We start from the raw sequence: 7,634 nt of genomic DNA on the forward strand, positions 1-7,634 counted from the left end.
AATATGATAAGTTTCTGCCTATGAATGTGTTATTTTCATTCCTCCGCCTAGCACCGGGTCCGACCAGTCGGCCCGGGGGCTCGCCGCCTTGTCCTATGCCAACACTACATGCAGTCGGACAAGTAGTGTGCCGACATCTAGAGCCCTCTCTTGCCTTAAACCGTAGTTTGTAGAGCGACTATCCAGCTAGCAAGATCTAAAGGCAAGAAACCGTGTCCACACGAAAAATGACTAAGGAAAAATGTTCCGGTATAGGCCAAGTCAACTCCTTGCCTTTACCGTCCGGCTGCTAAGCAGCCGAGCGGCTTCTCATTTTGACTTGTTATGTTCTAAGCGGCCAAAGTACTTGTCTTCCAAAAACTACTAAGTCCCTGACCTAGCCACAGACCGCGGAGCGGCTGTCCGGCTGGCAGGGCGGCAACCAAAGGAAATCGGCAAAGGAAAAAAGCCAAAATAGAATAGGAAAGCAAGGCAAAGTAGAACCCAACAAAGCACACACTTGTGCGAGATTAATTTACATAGTGTGGCTGATAGCCAGAATTCAACAAGGTCTAAATACACCCCAAGTGGGATGGAACTGCGTAAATTTAACAAGACTTGTTCAAAAGATTACAAAAGCAGGGAGAAATAAGATAAAACTGGCCGCATAGGCCAGAGGAGCAGCAGGCGGGTCCGGCAGGTTGGTGGAGGCATCGGCGCCGGCTGGTAGAGTGCCGACTGGAGAGTCTCCGCCTAGTCAGCATCAGCAGCAGTTGCACGCGGCTCGTTGCTTGAGGCTCGATCGGGCTGAGGTTGGCCGTCTGCTCCGTCCTCTGACACGTCGTCTTCTCCAACCTCAACTTCCTCATCTTCACCCTAGACGCTAGAGGCAATCTCCTTCGCCGGGTCGTCCTCATCATCCGGGTTCAGCCCGAACCAGTCGGGCGGCACCACGACGCCCCGCTCATCCAGATCGGGGACGAAGACAAAGGTATCGGCGTACTCGACAAGCGCCGCCGCCCACTGAGAAAGCTCTTGGTCCACCGCCGCCAGCTCTGGTGCGGCTTCAGCCCGGAAAATGGCTAGCTGGTCCAGGTTCATCCCGGGGTACCACGCCTTGACGAACTCCAAGGCTATCCGTGCACCCGCTTGAGATGCAGCGCCCTTCCAAGCCTCGAAGTGGCCGACTGCTACCTCCAGCCAGTCGGCAGTCCGATTGGGGGAGCGTGGCACTTGGGCGTTCGGCTAGAGAGCGGTCAGCACCTGGGCCCCGATGCACCAAAGGCAACGGAGCATTCGGTGGGCCGGCTGGAGACGCATCCTGGCGGCAAGAAGCTGCTCGTTGAGGTTCCGAGGCGCGTTGGGTGGAATCTCCAATCCAACCCTCCTACGCTGCTTGCACCACGCCTCAATGGCCTGGCTCACAGCGATGGTGTAGTCAGGGAAGAATTTTGCACAAGAAGGAAAACAAAAATTAGAAGCCGGAAGTCGACTTCTAATGCAGTCGGCGGCTGTTTGAAGGAAAAAAGGGACTTAACGTAGATCATGTCCTCAATTGCGCTGTAGCCGTCGGAGAGGATTTTCTCCTTCTCGACCCAGTTCGGGCGTTGAGTCTTGAACTCGGCCGTGAGGGAGTCTTCCGCCTCCTTCAGCTTCTGGAGCTCCACCATGTGATGCTCCGCCTGGTCCGCCAACTCCTTGGTCAGGCGGTCGCACTCCTGGGCCGCCTTGCTGCGCTCCTCCTCTTTGGTGCGCAGCTCGGTCTGGGCCTCGCCCAGGCGCTGCTGCAAGTCGGCAGCTGCCCCTGCAGAGATAAGAAAGAAATCAACAATCAATAAATAAGACAAGTAGTTGCTGGAAGATCCGGCCCGACTGCTCAGCAGTCGGCCAGAATCTCGGGGGCTACAACCCACGGGTGCGCCGGCGTGCCCCCACGAGAAAGAAGGTGGAATACTTACTCCAACTCTCGGCCAAGTCAGTGGTCCGCTTGGATAGCTCATGGACTTGGGAGTTGTAGCCCGCCGCGCGGATGTTGTGGTAATCCTGCAACATAGACAACAGAAGAAAAAAAAAGTCAGCACTCGAAAATTACCTTTAAGTTCCGAGCCGCCTGCTTAGCAGCCGGCCCGGAACTCGGGTGCTACACCTAGTGGGTGCGCTGGCGCGCCCCCACGGAAGATTACAGGAATAAAAAGTAAAAATCAAGAAGCATACTCGAATGGCTGTCCGGGTCGCCAAGAACGCCTGCTTGTACTGTTGAAGAGCGGTGCCTTGGGCCTGAAACTGGGCCTGGACATCCTGCGCGGCTGTGTTCAGAATACTCGTCCCGCCCCCATGCGTCCATTTTGGAGACGCGGTGCTAGTAGCCTCGGCGTCAGGAGCCGATGAGTTGGCAGCTCCGATCTCCAGTGGCCGTGGCCTGAGACCGCCTTCTCGGCATGGTGGCGCACCAAAGTCCGGGCCATGGGGGTTGGACCCACCACGAACTCGCCACCGACTTGCGGCACCAGCGACACGTCGGGCCGACTTCTCTGAGCGTCGGCAGTCAGCGTATGCAGGGGCACCTCCGCCCTCAAGACAATGGGGCCTCCGCCATTCCTCTCCAGGGCCGGCTGGTCACCTCCAACCCCTCCAGTCGGTGCCTGGCCCTCCGGCACCGGTGGCTCCGCGCGCAGCTGGATGACAAGCTCCGTAGTCCGTCCGCGGGCCGCCTCCTCCACCTGTGCCTTGGCGATTGCGTCCGCCTGCGCCCTCACAGCCGCATCGGCTTGGGTCTTGGCTGCGGCACCAGCCTGTGCCTGTGCCGCCTTCGCCTTGGCCGCCTCCGCCTTCTCCTTCTCCGCCTGCTCCCGCTCCTCGCACGCCTCCCACACATTCCTCTCTATCGCCTCCGGGAGGTCGGCGAGCGGGTCCACATGGCGGGGTTCCGTAGAGCCGGCTGCCCCTCCAATCACCGAGGCGGACGGGGCTCGCTCAAGAGAGAGAGGGGCCCTATTCGTACCAAAACAAGAAGAATTGAGAAAAAGTTTGTGAGAAAAGAAGAAAAGCAAATACAAAGAAACAACGGGAAGGCCAAAGTACTTACCCAGACACCAGCGGGCGCTGCTTCGGGGCCTTCTGGAGTTGGGACGCCTTCACGGCGGCCTCCTGCCACCTGGTCGCAGTAGCCGAACACTTGAGCTTCTTGGGTCGGCTGCCGTATATCCCGGTGTCGGCTCGGCGCTTCGGCATGGCTGAAGAGCTCGCGCCTGCCTTGTCACCATCGTGAGAACGGCGCGGTTCGTTGTCCTCCTCCTCATCATCCGGCCAATCCTCAAGGCCACCTACTGAGGAGCCGCCTACTCCACCTCTACCACCGCTTATGGCATCGTCGTCCTCCATGGCGGCTGCCCCTAGATCGGGGTCGTCCACGTCGCTCGCCGCTCGGTCCGGCTGATAAGGACGGCCTGGCTCCAGGGAATCGGCGGCCGACTGGGTCGGGAGGATCTGCTCCATACCCGATTGGTCAGGCGGCAAAAAGATGAACATGGACGAATGAAGTAAAAAAGAATCAAAAGACTTACTGCCGGTGGAGGGTGCGCTCGACATGGTTGCTAGTTGATATGCTTGAGTATCTAAATTGTTATGTCAAAACTAGACTATTCCTTTGAATCACATAAGAGTCCAAATGTCCATGCTATAAAGCCAAGAATATGATATGACTTGATGAACATCACTCCACTCAAAAATTCTGTTTTTATCACTTACCTACTCTAGGGTGAGTAGGAGTTAAGCTTGGTGCTACCTCTTGAGCACTGTGTTGGTTTTCCCTTGAAGAGGAAAGGGTGGAGCAGTAAAGCAGTGTAAGTATTTCCCTCAGTTTTTGAGAACCAAGGTATCAATCCAGTAGGAGACCACGCGCGAGTCACCTCGTACCTACACAAACAAATAAGAACCTCGCAACCAACGCGATAAAGGAGTTGTCAATCCCTTCACGACCACTTGCAAGAGTGAGATCTGATAGAGATAATAATGATAAGATAAAGATTTTTGGTATTTTTATGATATATATTGAAAGTAAAGATTGCAAAATAAAATAGATAGGAAACTTGTATGATGGAAAATAGACCCGGGGGCCATAGGTTTCACTAGTGGCTTCTCTCAAGATAGCATAAGTATTACGGTGGGTGAACAAATTACTGTCGAGAAATTGATAGAAAAGCGAATAATTATGAGAATATCTAGGAATGATCATGTATATAGGCATCACATCCGAGACAAGTAGACTGACTCCTGCCTGCATCTACTACTATTACTCCACACATCGACCGCTATCCAGCATGCATCTAGAGTATTAAGTTCATAAGAACAGAGTAACGCCTTAAGCAAGATGACATGATCGAGAGGGATAAACTCATGCAATATGATATAAACCCCATCTTTTTATCCTTGATGGCAACAATGCAATACGTGTCGTTTCCCTTTCTATCACTTGGATCGAGCACCGCAAGATTGAACCCAAAGCTAAGCACTCTCCCATTGCAAGAAAGACCAATCTAGTAGGCCAAACCAAACTGATAATTCGAAGAGACTTGCAAAGATAAACCAATTATACATAAAAAAATTCAGAGAAGATTCAAATATTGTTCATAGATAGACTTGATCATAAACCCAAAATTCATCGGATCTCGACAAACACACCGCAAAAGAAGATTACATCAAATAGATCTCCAAGAGAATCGAGGAGAACTTTGTATTGAGATCCAACGAGAGAGAAGAAACCATCTAGCTACTAGCTATGGACTCGAAGGTCTGAAGTAAACTACTCACACATCACCGGAGAGGCCATGGAGTTGATGTAGAGGCCCTCAGTGATCAATGCCCCCTCCGGTGGAGCTCCGGAAAAGGCCCCAAGATGGGATCCCTCAGGTACAGAAGGTTGCGGCGGTGGAATTAGGTTTTCGTGTTGCTCCTGGATGTTTGGAGGTACGTGGATATATATAGGAGGAAGAAGTACGTCGGTGGAGCAACGAGGGGCCCATGAGGGTGGAGGGCGCCCCCTGCCTCATGGCCTCCTCGATTGTTTCTTGACACCCACTCCAAGTCTCCTGGATCACGTTCGTTGAGCAAATCGCATTCCCGAAGGTTTCATTCCGTTTGGACTCCGTTTGATATTCCTTTTCGGCGAAACACTGAAATAGGCAAAAAAATAGCAATTTGGGCTGGGCCTCCGGTTAATAGGTTAGTCCCAAAAATAATATAAAAGTGTAAAAATAAGCCCAATAACATCCAAAATAGACAATATAATAGCATGGAGCAATCAAAAATTATAGATACGTTGGAGACGTATCACTTGGGGATGCTGATACGTATCCAACATATCTATAATTTTTGATTGTTCCATGTTGTTTTATTATCAATCTTGGATGTTTTATAATCATTTTATAGTCATTTTATATCATTTTTGGTACTAACATATTGACATAGTGCCCACTGCCAGTTCCTGTTTTTTCATGTTTTTTACATCGCAGGAAATCAATATCAAACGGAGCCCAAATGGCTCGAAACTTTATGATGATTTTTTATGGGCTAGAAGAAAGGAAATGGGCCCTGGTTGCACCTGGGTGGTGCCCCGAGGGGGGCACAACCCACCAGGGCACGCCAGGAGGCCCTGGCACACCCAGGTGGGTTGTGCCCACTTCGGGAGCCCCCTGGACCGCCTCTTTGCTCTATGAATACCCAAATATTCCCAAAACCCTAGGGGAGTCGACGAAATATTCATCCAGCCACCACAGCATCCAGAAACAACAGATCCAATATAGACACCACCACGGAGGGGTTCACCACCTCCATTGGTGCCTCTCCGGTGATGCGTGAGTAGTCCTTTGTAGACCTTCGGGTCCATAGTTAGTAGCTAGATGGCTTCATCTCTCTTTCTTGATCCTCAACACAATGGTCTCTTGGAGATCCATATGATGTAACTCTTTTGCGGTGTGTTTGTTGGGTTCGATGAACTTCGAGCTTATGATCAGATCTATGTTTTTATATCCATCAAAGTATTTGAGTTTCTTTGATCTCTTTTACGTGTGATATCTTATAGCCTCGTATTTCTTCTCCGATATTTGGCTTTTTCCGGCCAACTCGATCTATTTATCTTGCAATGGGAAGAGGTGCCCGGTAGTGGGTTCGATCTTAAGGTGCTTGATCCCAGTGACAGAAAGGGAACCGACACGTATGTATCGTTGCTACTAAGGATAAAAAGACGAGATCTATATCTACCGCCATATAGATAAATGGATCTTGTCGACATCATGTCATCGTTCTTTTTGCATTACTCCATTTTTCCATGAACTTAATACACTAGATGCATGCTGGATAGCGCTTGATGTGTGGAGTAATGGTAGTAGATGCAGGCAGGAGTCGGTCTACTAATCTTGGATGTGATGCCTATATAATGATCATTGCCTCGATATCGTCATAATTATTTGATGTTCAATCAATTGCCCAACAGTAATTTGTTTACCCACCATTTGCTATTTTTCTCTAGAGAAGCTACTAGTGAAACCTACGGCCCCCGGGTCTTATTTCTCGTGTATTTGGCTTTGCGATCTACTTTTTCCTTGTTTTTATTTTCAGATCTATTGAACCAAAAATCAAAAATACTTTGCTGCAATTTATTTTATTTGGCGTACGATCTATCAATATTTACAACTTCCTCCCGTCACTCGCCAATTTATGGCGCCATTACCCGAAAGGGATTGACAACCCCTTTAACTCGTCAGGTTGCAAGGTGTTGTTATTTGTGTGTAGTGGCTGTTTACGTTGTGTTGCTTCGTTCTCCTACTGGTTCAATACCTTGGTTTCATAACTAAGGGAAATACTCTACCGTCGTTGTGCTACATCATCCCTCCCTCTCCGGGGAAATACCGATGTAGCTCTAGCTGCTATCAAGGAGAATTTCTGGCGCCGTTGCCAGGGAAGATCTTCATCATAACCAGGTTCCTAATCACAAATCTCATCTCCTCGCAATTTACATTATTTGCCATTTGCCTCTCGTTTTCCTCTCCCCCACTTCACAAAAGTTGTCGTTTTATTCGCCTCTCTTTTGCGTTCGCCATTTCTCGCCATGTCTGATCTTAAAAGAGCTAAGGGTTTTCTCCCGAGTCATAGTATTTTGGATAGCCCCTCTGTCCTCTCCAAGCTCATAAACAAGGATGCTATCGAAGGATCTACCAGGGTTGTTAAGGTAAATCTTAACCATTGTGATGAAGATGATCACAGATTTTTTGCTACTTACTTGATGAGTCTTTGAAAGATGCTTGGGATAGGTTGTTGAGAATTCGACCTAGCTATGTGCCCCAATACCAGATAGAGATATACTTGAAAAGTTTTTATGATGGTTTACCTTCTTCTTTCAAGCAAGTTTTATATTCTATATTTGAAAACGGTTTTCTTGAACGGGATGCCGTTGATACATATGAGAAGATGAAAGCCATATTTCGGCACCCTAAAGGAGAAGATGTTGAATCAACTACTCTTATGTGCTTTTATCCAAATGAAATAATTAAAGAGATGAAGGCTAGTTTAGATACGATTTTTTGCAACGTCCTTAATCTTTCTTCCGCTATCAGTGGTCATGTGCTTTCACAAGATATAAAATTAAATGCCATTGATAG

The sequence above is a fragment of the Triticum dicoccoides genome, chromosome 3A (assembly GCF_002162155.2).
Source record: "Triticum dicoccoides isolate Atlit2015 ecotype Zavitan chromosome 3A, WEW_v2.0, whole genome shotgun sequence".
NCBI lineage: Eukaryota > Viridiplantae > Streptophyta > Magnoliopsida > Poales > Poaceae > Triticum > Triticum dicoccoides.